Consider the following 14,914-nt stretch of genomic DNA (forward strand, 5'->3'; position numbering starts at 1 on the left):
ATAAAGCGCTCTAATGCACTGGCCTTGTTGGTACTTTATGAACGTGCAAAAAAGTGCAAAAAACATAAATGTATGTATTCTGATAGGGCTGTCACTCCAAATACATATCAATATTTGAGTGGAATTTTAGGAGATGTTTATGAAATCGGAATGACCAACAGTTCTGCTGCCGAAGCCAACATGCTCCAAATCTGCTTTCTCCATCACTTGTAATGGCCATACAATATTGCACATTTTTTGTAGGCTATGTAACTGAGAATGTACAAAGGGTCTTTTGAGAATGCTGCTGGTGGCTGCTTGCTTTACATCAGCATCCTGGTATTCTGAAAACCACACACTACTTTGAGATGTGGTCTCTAGTGATTACCTATTTGTAACATAATTCATAGGATGCCTCACCCTCACACCCCCGCACCCTCACACACCTCACCCTCACACACCCTCACCCTCACATACCCTCACACACCCTCACCCACTCCCCCTCACACACCCTCACCCCCTCCCCGTACACCCCCACCCCCCTCACAAACACTCACACACCCTCACACAACCTCACACCCCCTCACCCACCCTCACACACCCTCACTCTCACAGACCCTCACTCTCCCTCACAAAGCCTTACCGTCACAAAGCCTCACCCTCACACACCCTCACCCTCCCACCCCTTCACACCCTCACCCTCACACCCCTTCACACCCCCTCACCCTCACCTCACCCTCACACCCCCTCAGACCCCCTCACCCTCAGACCCCCTCACCCTCAGACCCCCTCACCCTCAGACCCCCTCACCCTCAGGCCCCCTCACCCTCACACACACCCTCACCTTGTGGCTCTGTGTGTGTGGCTCTGTGTGTGTGTGTGGCTGTGTGTGTGTGTGTGTGGCTCTGTGTGTGTGTGTGTGTGGCTCTGTGTGTGTGTGTGTATGTGTGGGGGGGGGGGTGCAAATGCAATAGGTCTCACATTTGCGAGAGATTAAGCTATTGGCATTGTAAATGACAGTGCCGTTTATTTATCTGTTTTCAAAACCAACACATAAATAACAATTTTGTCATTTACAATGCCAATAGCTCTAACTTTTGCAAAGGCGAGACCGTTGCATTGTAAATGCTTGTTTGAGTTTGGCAGCCAGGTATTCAGGTTTGTCGGTGTGTAGGGCTTTGTGTGTGAGGCAGGCTGTTCTGAAGTTTGCCCGCATTTCTACTGGGAAACACTTGAGTTCTCTGAGTGCAGGTGAGATGTGATAACATTTCTTGATTCTAGTGACCATTCTGGCAGCCGCGTTGAGAGTAGTTTTAAAAGGAGCAAAATGTGATTTAGCTATTCCCGAGAGGACTGCATTTCTGTAATCTTATCTTGACGGCACCAATGATTCGGTGGCTTGTTTGAGATCATTGGGCGGGATGAAAGGTTTTATTTTGTTCAATAGCTTCAGGTTGAGGAAGGCGCTCTTAGCTGAGATCTTAATGTGTTTGGTCATGTCGAGTTTCGGGTCTAAGGTGATGCCTAGTGATTTAACAGAGTCGGCCAGGGTGAGGCTTCCATTGAGCGCATCGATAGCTTTTAACCAATCGACCATTTAGGGGTTCTCTACTTTGTTCGATATGAGGAGTAATTTGATTTTGTCAGGATTCAGTTTTAAGTGATTACTTGACAGCCTGAGTTGCACTTTCCTCAGTATGCCATTGAGTCTTTGAATGTCTTTAACAGAGGAAATTTCTTAGTAAATCTGAGTATCATCTGCATAAAGGTGGAAGGGTATGTTAGCTTTTTTGAGTAGGGTGGTGAGGGGTTTCAAGTAGATGTTGAAAAGTTGGGGGGAGAGCACTGACCCTTGAGGAACTCCCCTGCTGACTGGTTGAAGGTCTGACAAAGTTTTTGATTTTGATTCTCTGGGAGCGATTGTGTAAGAAGGAGGAGAACCATTTGAGGACCACCTCATTAAGTCCGGCCCTTTCTTGGAGAGCCTTGATGAGAAGTTTGTGATCTACTGTGTCGAATGCTGCCGATAGGTTGAGGAGACAGCATTGATCTGAGTCAAGTGATCGGTTTCTGTGCTGCAGCCTTTCCTGAACCCAGACTGATGGGAGTCATGGAGGTTGATACTGTCCATGTGTTGAGTTAATTGTTGGAGTACACATCTCTCTAACATTTTGGATAGAAGAGGAAGGTTGGAGACAGGTCTAAAGTTGTTCAAATCAGTTGTATCCAGGCCAGGTTTTTTCAGCAGTGGGGTGACTTGTCACACTTTGAGGCAGTCTGGAACGATTCCGCTTTATAGGGCGCTGTTTATAATCTTGCACCAGAGTGGGGCTAAGGAGAATTTCAGCTTTTTGGTCAGTCGCGCGGGTAAAGGGTCTAGGACGTTGGAGGAAGGTTTGGATGTGGAGATCAATTTGACTATCTCAGCTTCTAGAATGGGGTGGACAAGGGTAACCAGGGTTTAGTGTGGTGTAGGGGAGCGGTGCCATACGCCTCAGACGGGCTGCTATTATAAAGGGGGGGGTTATTGAGGACCAGTGAGTTCTCGATCTTGGAGATCTGGTCATTGAAGAAGTTGGTGAAGTTGTCGCAAAGTTCTTTGGATGCCTGCACTAAGGACGTAGCGGGTTTGGAGGTTTGTTGGCTGATGATGTTAAAGAGCTCCTTGGGTCTGTTCTTTGCGCAATCTAGTGCGGAGCAGAAAAACTTGGATTTTTTGTTCTTGATGAGACTGTTGTACTTCTTCTGGACTGTTCTGAGTTGATCGCGGTGGATACTAGTAGGATTGTTCCTCCAGTGTCTTTCTGAGGCTCTTAATTGTCTCCTTTTCTTTGTTGATATCTGAATCAAACCATGATCTGGACGGAATAGCTTGGCTTTTTTTTTTCTTTCAGGCGTGCTAGTTGATCAAGCAAGACCACCATATTAGAATTGTAGAGCGAGGTGAGATCTGTTGTGGAGAGGTGTTCATTGCCGCTGGGGAGGAGCGAGCTTAGCTTTCTTCCATGACGCCCTAGGGAAATCTTGGTGAGATTTCTAGACCATTTGGGTGGGTCTTGTGCGGGTGGCAGGGATAGCACTCTTTAGTTGATGTGGAATAAGATCATGTGGTGATCCGACCAGTCCACAGGTAGAATGTAGTTGATCGTGATTGCGTCTTGATGAGCGAGGATGGCATCCAAGGTTGCTCCTTTGTTGTGAGTTTCCTCTGAACAGTATTGGGATAGATTATTGTCACATAGAAGATTGTTTAGAGTTTGAATTAGCGTGTTGTTCGTTTCGTTCCAGCGTAGGTTAATGTCACCAATGATTAGGTTGTTAGCGTCTCCGAGTGCGCAATGTGCAATCAGGTCAGAGAAGTGTTCCCCGAATGTGGGGGGTGTTACCTGGTGGGTAATAGAGAAGGTGACAGAGTATTGAACTATTCTCCTTAGTCTTGATGTTGACAGCAAGGCATTCAAAGGCGCTATATTTACACAAGTCCATTTCAACGATGTTGATGTAGTCCTTGTGAATGATAGCTACGCCTCCATCTCGTTGATCTTTCCTATCTTTCTTGATGATAGTAAAACCTGGGGGCACAAGCATATCTAATCATGGTGGGGAGATCTCATTAAGCCAGGTCTCTGTGATGCAATGATTATGTGACTTAAGTTGGCATGCTAGTTCTGTACCTTAAATCTTGTTCCATTGTTTCCATTGGTCTGGATTCTGTACCATTTTCTCTCTCTTATTTATCTTCCAGTCTCTTACTTTCAATGGCCTTGCAGCTTTAGTACCTCCACTATCTTCAGTAGTTGTCTGACGGAGTGCACACTACAACTCTTGGTTCCAAATTTACTTTTGTTAGAAGTAGTATTCTTTCAGTGCTAGTTCTTCATGAACAGCATATTGTAACAAGGATAATAATTTGTACCACATGTTCACAAATTATCACATTAATTTTAGTGTAATGGTGAAAGCATTCCTTTAGGACTTTTGTGTTCATTGCAATTTAAATCCAAAAAGTTTCCTAACCAAGATTTGTTTTTTTAAATACTTTATTTATACTTAAATCATGAAAGAGCATAAAGCACATATTGTTCTTTAGGTATAGTCTTGACAGTGCTGGAGTTATACATATCTCTAGGTGATTCTCAGGCACTGTAGCCAAATAAGATGTATCTGTTCATCAAACAAAGCTATGCCTCTGCTGTGGATCAACCTCTGCTACAGGCCAATGGTAAATGTACGTAGAAGGTCTGATTCACAAAAGTAAACTTACGCGTTTGTGCTTTTCCAGTCTTCCCCAAACTGCATTTTAATAGCATGTTTACGAGTCCGGAGAGTTCGCACGTAAAAAATTAGGCCTATCCTATCTTCCTATGTGCGGAGCCCCCGCCCCCCACTGCAGAGTCCACACACTCATAAACTTACTATTAGAATGTAGTTTTGTGAAAAGGGTAAACTTTCTCAAACCTATACGTTTAGCTTTGTGAATCATTTTCATTCATTATACCTCAGTACATGAAATTTACTATTCTAATATCAGCGCTCGAGAGCATGAAGTACAAGGATCTAATTTTCTTAACAAAAAAACTTTGTGTTTTATATGCACAGTTCATATCATCAGAGCACAGTTAAAAAAACAGGTCTCCCTTGTGGAAAAAAGAAGGAACAAAGCCCTTTACTCAATACTTGTGATGTGTATCGGGCACTTAAAGAAATTTAGGCGAGAAAGAAAAGTAAAGGTCAATTATCATTTCAATGCCATTTACTTGGTGTGATTAAAACTATTAAAAGACATTGTAATCAATCCTATGGACAAAGGTGGGGCAATCATAGTAATCAATAAAAACGAGTACATGGAGGAAGGATTAATCAATGATGACATTTATGATCTAAAACTTGATTTGACAGCACACAACATGTAATGAATTATATAAATCAGAAAATTCAGTATGGTTTTGATGAGTGATGTATCAGATATAAAGGACTCGAATGTTTGACAAATAGCATACCACAAACTTTCCAAAATACACAATAATTCATTAAAACCACCTTTAGTTAAGACACTTTCCCAATATGTGGATTTCTTTTTGAAACCCTTTTACCAGTTTTCAGAGTTAAACAGCAGATGTCATAAAAAATGTATATAAGGGATGCCGTAATAATAGAGAAATACAATATCGGGTGAAAAAATGTGTTTTCTGGTTATACACTAACATTAGCCAAAATGAAACACTGGAGAGTATATAACTATATCTGAACAAAAGGTTGAGACCACATACCTAAGAACAACATACTGTGACCAGCTAAAATTTCACTTACAAATTATTTATTTCTCCTCAATGGAGACTTTTACATACAACCGAAAGAGACTGCCATGGGATCGTCATTGTCACCAGCAGAGATGGCAGTATTGTACAATACTGCTGAATATGAAGACAAATTCATGTGTAGAAGTGTTGATATAGAATAATAAAAGTCAAGTATTATTGTACAATAAATGAAAATGATGTAAAAAAATAAAGCATTTTGTAAATACGACTAAACAGCGTTTTTACATTTAAGGAGAGGACCAACAGAGTAAGGGTCGCCAGAGGTTTGGCCATTAGTCCGCCCACCCTATTGAGAGAGGGTGGACAGATGGTCAGTTTTCACTGTCTGTCACTGCCAAGTAACACCGAGTGTTAAGGGACAGTGAAAACTGTAAAATTACCCCCACGCCAGGGCAGAAAACTCCCTTGGTGAGGGGGTTAGGGTTTTACTTTTTTTATTTTCAAAAAAGAAAATTCTGCTTTGGGAATATTTTTTTAAATAAAAAACATTGAAAGTTTGCTGCAAGGTTCCATCATGTTGACAGTGTCATCTGTCAAACTTTCAATGCATTTAAAGTTGCGTACTCCCGCAGAGCAACAGAGAACTTTACTCCATCACCCTGACAGAGTAAATACCCGCCAGCCAAACTCGAAATCAGGCCCTTAGTTGTGGCGAGTCATCTAGCTTAGTAAATATACTATCCACTAGGTCTTACCTGGTCCGAGTATTCTTCGTTGCTTTTATCACAGGTGCCTCTTAGTGTACATTGAAATACAAATTATCCCCCTATTGTCCTGATTATGAGTCAGGCTGAGCGGAATTATTCTCATGATTCTAAGTGGACAGGTTGTCCCACATCCTGTTTTTACCGCGTGCTGGAGAACCAGATCCGATTTTCCTGGCTGGTAATGCCAGACAGAACAATTACATAAGGTTTTAACTGCAACAGCAAGCAAACCCTCTTGCTCCAATGTTTTTTCTGCCGGAGAGCATGCAATGCTCTCCCATCAGATCTTTCCTTGCCCTCCCCTACTCTCTAAACCCCACTTCCTCCCCTCACTCAAATTCTGTGTAGTTTTATGACCAAAAAACCCTGTTTTTATGCAGTAATTCTCCATTCTGTAGAGCTTAGCTCTGAATTAGGCTCTAGTGGGTTGTACGGCTTTACAACGCGTGCTTTTACATCGCGTGTCGTTACAACGCGGTTTTTTCAACGCAAGTCGTTACCACGGCTTGCGTTGGAGGGGTGCGGACTTAGGAATTTTTTAATTTACTATTCAAACACCAGCCTACGTACAGTAGGGAAGGTGTTGGATAGTAAATAAAAAAATTCCTTGTCCTGCAGCACCCTCCAGCGCAAGTCGTGGTAACGACTTGCGTTGAAAAAAACGCATTGTAACGGCACGCGGTGTAACAGCCGCTTCGTAAAGGCTGTTCCCCGCTCTAGTGGGGTGGATTATACAGTAGAGAGGAAGGTCCCTGGATCGGTCAAGGAGCCATCGATCTCTGTCACAGTCCCTCGCGTCTATGAGGTCTTCAACTTCACCCTGTCCATCAAAGTCATCTGACAGACGAAGGAGTATTATTCTTTGAGGCCTAGCTCCGCGGTTGAGCTTGCGCCTGGGCCAGCTCTACGCCTCCTTGAGTTTCTGGGACCGACTCCCGCTGAAGTTTGTGAGTTTTATGAGGCCATGCAAGTCATTTTTGAATGGACTCTCCCCACAGGTGCGCCTTAGGGCCAGAGGGGTCGAGTAGTGTCTATACTGGCTCCCCTCCAGGGGTTCCACCCCCGGTGCCAATCAGCCCCTTTGGATCCATGGATAAATCTGGGCCTGTACTGGTCATACCATCTCGACTTTCCCAGACGCTAGTCCCGATGTCGCCGCTCCCGGCTCAGCCGGCTTTCCCCCAGCGGTCCCATCCTCATTCTCATCCCCGACACAGAGCTGAAGGGGCGTCTCTGACTCTGGCGCCGACTGGAGCCATACTCTCCAGAATGTAGCCCTAGGGAGGGTTAGGAGAGGACTGAACCATGAAGAATACCACCCCTTAGATCCCAGCATGTACTGGTGTGAGGATCCGGTGGACGCCAGTGGACTGAACACCTTTCCAGATACTGGCATCATCTCTCCTCCTACTGTGGCTATGGAGGAGGTGTAGTATCTTTTGCTATGGTGGTGAGAAAGGTGGCTGAGGTCCTAGACCTTAGCCTACCCTCAGTGGCAGTGCACATAAACAAACGGCAATAAGGACGCAACATTGCACCCAAAATAAATACACAACAATAGAGAAGGCAAGTGTACACAGGCTGCCTTGCACACAGGGCAAGTGTAGGACAACAATGCATTGCTCCAACAAGGAAAACATACATTGATTGGCAGAACAACAACACAGTACACAACAGGGTTTAAAATCAGGTAGAGGATTCCATCATATCTGAAGGAAACTGTAGATTATAGTGTTTCAAACAACACCCCATACCTTGAAAGCTTTGTGTGGGCAACCTCTACTCCTATTAGTAACCTTCTCCGCCGCCATGTAGAGGTCCATCCCCTTCTTCCATTTCCCCAAAGTCAGGACCCCAGGGGGACCCCAGTGACTCGCTATGTCACGCTTGGCCACCACAAGCCCCTGGTTACGCAGGGGCCATGCTAATCTTCTCTGTATCGTTCCAATTTGAGTATATGTGCCGCCGAAGCGAGCACACAAGTCCCTGGTTACAAAAGAGTAATTTCACCCTGGGGGTAAGGTATGCGTCCAATCTTGATCAAGTCCAGATCCCAATCAGATGAACCTAGCGATCTGGATCCTGAGGTCTTAGAGTTCGGATACCTTAACCTACCTCCTGATTGCATGAACATTATCAAGGAGGCAAGAAGGCCAACTACTAGAGCATGCTATGCAGCTAAATGGAAAAGATTTGTAATCTATTGCAACAATAACCAAATCAATCCATTGGATGCTTCCATCCAAAACATTATCTGTTACCTCTTGCATCTTCAAAGATGCAATCTAGCATACTCTTCTATAAGGCTACATCTTGCTGCTATAGCAGCATATCTCCAAAACAGGCAACACCTTTCTCTGTTTAGGGTACCACCAATCAAGGCTTTTATGGAGGGTCTTAAAAGGATAATCCCTCCAAAACACCCACCTTCACCAGTCTGGAACTTAAATTTGGTACTTACCAGACTTATGGGTCCTCCTTTCGAACGACTCCACTCATGTGAATTGCAATTTCTAACATGGAAGGTGGCATTCTTTTTTTTTTTTTTTTTTTGTTTTTGAAAACCTTTATTGAGAAATATAGGAGATACATGCGCAAGCCCACAACCATCATGGCCGGCCGCAAAGACAGTCAATAGAAACAGGAGAACCGTAGGCCAATCTATAATCCGGATATTACAAAGTACACCAGACGTGACTGCGGGGTGCGCAACACAGGATACGAGGTTTCATTTTTAAATTTAGAAGAAGAGAGGGGGCTGCAACAACCAGGACTGCACACCTTACATAAAGGGACACAAAAGAAACAAGGGGGACGCACCCCATTTACAATCGGAGATAGGCTATGAGGACAGCAAACATACAATAAGCAGCCGCAGCGATAAGACTGGACAATAAGCAGCATTACAGAAAGCAACAGTTCCAAATATGATCCCAGAGAGCCCACCCCCAAGAACAGGAAACAAAGGCTAATTGAGATGCAGGAAAAGAAGAAAGAAAAAGAAAAAAAGAAAAAGGTGCGAGACCCAGAGACAGCCAACCCTATTAAAGAGGAAAGAACCCTCCCAAAGCCGGAAAAGAGCGATAGGGACCATAGAACAAAACAAACTAAAATAACAAACCCCCCCCCGCACCCTCCACCCTGCACCCCTGTAATGGCTACGGCCTAATCCACTAACAGCGTGCCTGTCGCCCCGGAACTGCCCCAAAGTAGGGAAAAATATAAAGAATGGAGGAGGAGGGGAACAGACCCGCACCCGGTGCCCCCCGCCGGCAATCAAAACCCATAAGTACAAGGGGTCATCATCGAGCAAGGTATGAACAGTCGGGACTATTGCGAGCGGAGCGTAAGCAGTAGGAAGCATGAAACAGGATTGACTATAAAACAGTACATTCCGCTCCCCAAAGCAGCAATACCCACTGTAGTAACAACGTTATGAAAGCAGTACCCCTTGCAACATAAGCCATAGACAAAAATGGAGAGCAAATCTACAGCAGTCCCTCGGCCTCTCCCTCACATAATCGTTATATCTGCACAGGATGTGAACTAAAGCAGCAAGAGTCAGACCAAAGTAAACAAGTCACAAGGGACAAAATCATCCCAGCGCAGCATTATATAAGGCGACGTGTCGCGCGACCCCCACAGCCCCCAGCACAAAAGACGAGGACCCGAAGGAGAGTCATTTATCCTTGTCCAGTCCTACGGATATCACCAGATCCAGTAACATTACCAAACTCCAGCAAGTGCGACGGGCAAGACCTGGCATGAGAACAGACCTTCCACACTTCAAGCAACGAAGTATCACAGGAGAACAACATTTCAATGTCCAAACACGGCAGGAGCAGCACCAGGATCTTCAGCAGCAGGTCGTAGGAAAAGAATCCCTCAGTCAAATCTAGTCTAGCGCCTCCAGACTGTCCAGTGCATCCAATAGTACAATCATGGAATGTCGCGAGGCACAGTGTTTCGGACCCTCCAGCTGAAGTAATGGGCGCCATCTTGAAGCATCTGGGCGCCATCTTGAAGCATCTGGGCGCTGAAGACGGCGTCTCGCCATGTGGTAACGGGTCAGCCGATCTCATTCGCTCCACCGCGAGGGTTACCATATCCAACTTGCCCCCCAGTAGTCGGGCGCCCTGCACCAAGGTGTCACGGAGGGCAGCGAGGGAGGCCATCAGATCGCCAAGGCGCAAGTCTGTTCCGTGCCCCCGTGTACCATGTTCCCCTTCTCCATAGTAGCACGGGGCAAAGCAGGTCCGGAGCGAGGCTATGGCACAGGCGGCAACGCAGCGAGCAGTGTAACTCCGCCGGCAGGGCCACCGAGATCAATGAAAAGTCGCCGCTGGAGTCAGTTCAGCTGAGCGGCGGCTCGCCGGAAATTCGGGAGCCTCCCGCCAGAAGCGGGACGAGTAACAAAACACTTCTCGGCGGAGAACAAGTGGAAATTGTGTCGCACTATCTATCTACACGGAGGCAGAGTGACAGTCTCGGTCCTCCCACGCGCCCACAGTCCGCCAATATGGGCCCGCCAGAAGAACCGCCTCCACAAGCCACTTCGGAGCTGACCGGTCCCTCCAGGCCACCGGCGGCCGCTGTTATTCACTCAGGGACCAGCTTCACAGTATGGCCGAGTCCCCGGTCTCAGGGCCGCTGCGGGCCGCGAACGTCGCCGACCATATCTCACCTCCACAAGCAGACACGAACCTCGGGACTTCACCCTCGGTAATCGGATGCTTTCATGTCCCCGTGCGCTCCGTCGTGCTGCGGTAGTTCATGCAGGATGTGGTCTCGGGAGGAGATGGTGATCGGAGCCGAGGGACTAGGCAGCCATTGCGGTCGCCGGCTTGGCTCCTCCTTGAAGGTGGCATTCTTGATTGCCATTACCTCCCTCAGGCGAGTAAGTGAGCTTCAAGCACTAACAATTCAAGAACCCTTCATGCAAGTACATGCAAATAGGGTAGTACTTAGGACAAACCCTAAGTTTATGCCAAAAGTCATATCCACTTTCCATATCAATCAATTAATAGAACTGCCAGTTTTCTTCCAAAACCCACAATCAGTAGCTGAAAGAGCCCTACACACACTAGATGTAAAGAGAGCTCTGCTATATTATGTTGACAGGACTAAATCATTTCGGAAAACAAAGGAACTGTTTGTTGCTTTTTCACCGCAACATAAAGGTAATCCCATCTCAAAATCAGGAATAGCCAGATGGATAGTTAAATGCATTCAGATATGCTATCAAAAAGCTAAACGCACTCTAACAGTTCCCCCAAGAGCACACTCTACGCGCAAAATGGGGGCATCCATGGCTTTCTTAGGGAATATTCCCCTTGAAGACATGTGTAGGGCAGCAACATGGTCTACCATACACACTTTCACTAAACACTATTGTGTAGACGTGCAATCAAAGCAGCAAGCTGCTGTAGGCCAGGCTGTCCTTAAAACTCTTTTTCAGACTGCTGCAGCTGGTACAGGTGACCACCGCTAGAGGAGACACTGCTATACAGTCTATGCACAAGATATGAATTCAGCAGCCCATATGCCTCAAACGGAATGTGCTACTTACCAGTATGCATCTGTTCCTGGCATGTAGGGCTGCTGACATTCATATCGTCCACCCTCCTCCCAGGTGCCTGTTGCAGCTGCAGTATTCTCTCTTGCGATATTCTCCTTTGCATGGCAATCTCTTACTTTGCTATACTCCATCTCTGCCACAATGGCGAAAAACAATCTGAGGATGGAGAAGATGCCCTTGCGCACTGTAGTCCAGGGGAGGAGTCACCTATCTCGTGATACTTCGAAGACTCTTCCAGGACAACAAGGTGCAATCATCCGGACCCAACACTAGGCGGCAATCTATGCACAAGATATGAATGTCAGCAGCCCTACATGCCAAGAACAGATGCATACTGGTAAGTAGCATATTCCATACATATATATATATGGAATATAATATATATATATATATATATATATATATATATATATAATCAGCAGAAACTCGCAATATTCTCCCGCTTAGACGCGGAATCACGGGCGTAGACCAACTTTTGTGCCAGCATTATTTATTTTCTACATATAGTCAAGCCGCGTTTCGGCCGTCCAAGCGGCCTTGTTCAAATGACCATGCGTGATGACAAGCCCCAATTTAAAGTGCCAATGCATCATATTGTCAGTGGAGATAGAAAAGTTACTTTCAATATATATATATATATATGTGTATTTACTGAAAAAGCAAGAGTTAAAGTAATGTTCTAGTTGGTTGAAAATGTCAGTGACAACATTAACATTCTGAGGTAAAAAACAACACGAAAATTCATCAGATATAGTTAGCTAACTATAACTTGCTCCGCCACCATGCACTGCTTATGACCTCACATAGTACATCACTTGTGACATGCTCTATGACATAGCTTATGGCATCACTTATGACATCTCAAATGACATAATTGTTGGCATCACTCATGAAATAATCCAATGAGTGTGATAGTTTATTTTATAGTTGACAGAGTGGCAGGTAACTACCATATTACTTTTCTACCTTATTTTGTACATCCTATGTCCAGCAAATGGTTGTAAGTATTTACAAAACACATATGCTTCTAATGCATCATAGATGTGTAAAACTATTGAACATGTTATAACTCTTTGAATTAAAGAGTAACTTTGGTCCAGATGACAGTTTATGATTTGTTCCACACAATTCTTTTTGTTCTGCATAAATAAATTCTATCAGGGCGAAGATTCTACATATTAGATACTAATTATTGTAAGCAGCCTTGAGTTATTAACCCCTTGCTTGCGGGGCTAATTCCCCCGCTGTGCTGGGGGACGGGGGGGGGCACACACAGCACCCCGGTGCTCATGACGAGCTCAGCTCGTCATGAGCCACGGTGCTCGTGTGCTCATGACGAGCTGAGCTCGACACAGCCACAACCGTTTTTAAGAACGTTCAGCACAGCGGGGGAATTAGCCCCGCGTGCGAGCGTTCGGACCGTTATGATGAGCTCAGCTCGTCATGAGCACACAAGCACCGTGGCTCATTACTAGCTGAGCTCGTCATGAGCGTGGGAGGGGTTAAACAGAATTGTCTCAGCACGACAATTTCTACAAAACATAGAAAACTGTGCACCAGGTACTACTAGTAGTAGTAGTAGTAGTAGTATTAATTGTTTATTTCGTATTGACAATCCATAAAACATACTTAAAAGAAGCACAATTATCATGGTTTCAATAATTTTACAAAAAATTATATACATTCTCATGCGTTCCTCTTAAAATATTCTAATAAAATCAATTATGTCACAACCTAACTATACACAGTAATTCATATTTTGGGTTTCTACAGAAAAGCATTCCATACGGTAAAAGCAAAAAAATATAAAGTTAGCAGCGTCCCTTCTGGTTTATTATTGCACTTTATAAGACTAAAAGCCAGGAGGAAAGTAATATTTTGTAGTGACCAGATCACCATTTTATGTGCACAGTTCCAGCAAAATTCTTCTAAAAAACAAAATGATTTTAGATAAACTACAAATACATTTCCAAATGGTGCTCTTTCAGCTGACTGTGATTTATCCATGCAGCATACAAATATTTAGCTAAACTGGCAACAATCACCTCCCGGTATCTGTTTTTTTATCTTAAGAGCTGAATAGAGAGACCTTGTGCACCAGGTGCTAATTTAGGTACATGTTCTTCATATGCTTCTTTTGCTTCAAAGATGGGCTATCTGTAAAGTTTTCATCACGGTATGAAGGCTGCAGGTAGTGTGACCTATAGCACCATCTAACTTTTAAGCAAATAGTTTCTTTTTTTTTACATGTGTTTCATGAAGTGTACACTGTTCTTACTAGATATTTGTAATACCCTGTGGTGTATTTCTCATGTAAGTTTCACTGTCTGCAAACAGTGTGGTACAAAATAAGCTGTCTCCATAGAGTAAACACTGTTTACAATACCCACTTTTCTACTCCTATCAACTTTGTTTCTCAATGTATGTTCGGTGACCGTGAGGGGTTTGATACAGATAAAAGCTGTCCAAAGTTGGGCATTATTTTTGGAACAGATGCTGAATATCTTGAAGAAATTATTTTTCTCTGAACAGCTGTGTGCCGTAGGGGTTAATTATCTATCTGTGGTTGATTGTTGAACTCAACTACCAATGAAGTGTGTGTTGTAGGGTCAATGTTGCACATAACACATACTTGCTACACCTAAAGGAGTTGTATCTGTGATGGCATTAGTGACACCTCATATTATTCTGCACTATTTTGTACTTAGCCAACCTCCCCAAGCCTCATTGGGGCCCATGGACCCCATCCCCCAGAGTCAAATATAATTAAAAGGGGAATCAACTTTAAACAAACAGGTTGCCATTCTATTTTGAATGACTTCCACAGGTTAGAAAGGGATATGCACAACCCTTTCAACTTGCACAGTAAATGTTTCCCTTGCACTATTGTTTTAATGGATGCACTAGGCACTTTAGCCTCCTTGTCAGACAGGTGCGCTTTAACAAGTATGTCTTTTTTGCAATCTTGTCACTGCTTCATTAGGCAGGTTGAAATTGCCCTTTCGCACAGCTGCACAAAGTATGTGGTTTAATTGGACAAAGTTCATTGCACTGGGCACCTTGGTAAAGCACTGCGCATATCACTAGGGTGGTAGGAGTATTATTAATAAGTTTAGAATACCAATGCCTTTTTCGCACAAATTGCATTAACGCACTGTTAAGACTTGACTATGTCTCTTTTGCACAATAGCGTCAAGGTTACATTAAGCATCATGAATAATTTTGTCTTACACTTAACTCTAGCATGTGACAGGAGCAGCTGTTCTGTCCTAAAAATTTTTAGAATGCCTTTGCCTTTTCACACAGTAACCTGTGGATTTTTTTACGCT

At 44.3% G+C, this 14,914-nt stretch overlaps 1 protein-coding gene and 1 pseudogene across 6 annotated transcripts in view; one reads left to right on the forward strand and one right to left on the reverse strand.

The window, feature by feature from the left end:
• Positions 1-14,914, forward strand: part of PHF21B (PHD finger protein 21B) — a 428,073-nt gene that overhangs the window by 61,947 nt on the left and 351,212 nt on the right. The gene's annotated exons all lie outside the window — the stretch shown is intronic.
• LOC144780523 (U6 spliceosomal RNA) lies at positions 7,916-7,985 on the reverse strand (annotated as a pseudogene).

This window comes from Lissotriton helveticus, chromosome 1_1 (assembly GCF_964261635.1).
Source record: "Lissotriton helveticus chromosome 1_1, aLisHel1.1, whole genome shotgun sequence".
Classification (NCBI taxonomy): Eukaryota; Metazoa; Chordata; class Amphibia; order Caudata; family Salamandridae; genus Lissotriton; species Lissotriton helveticus.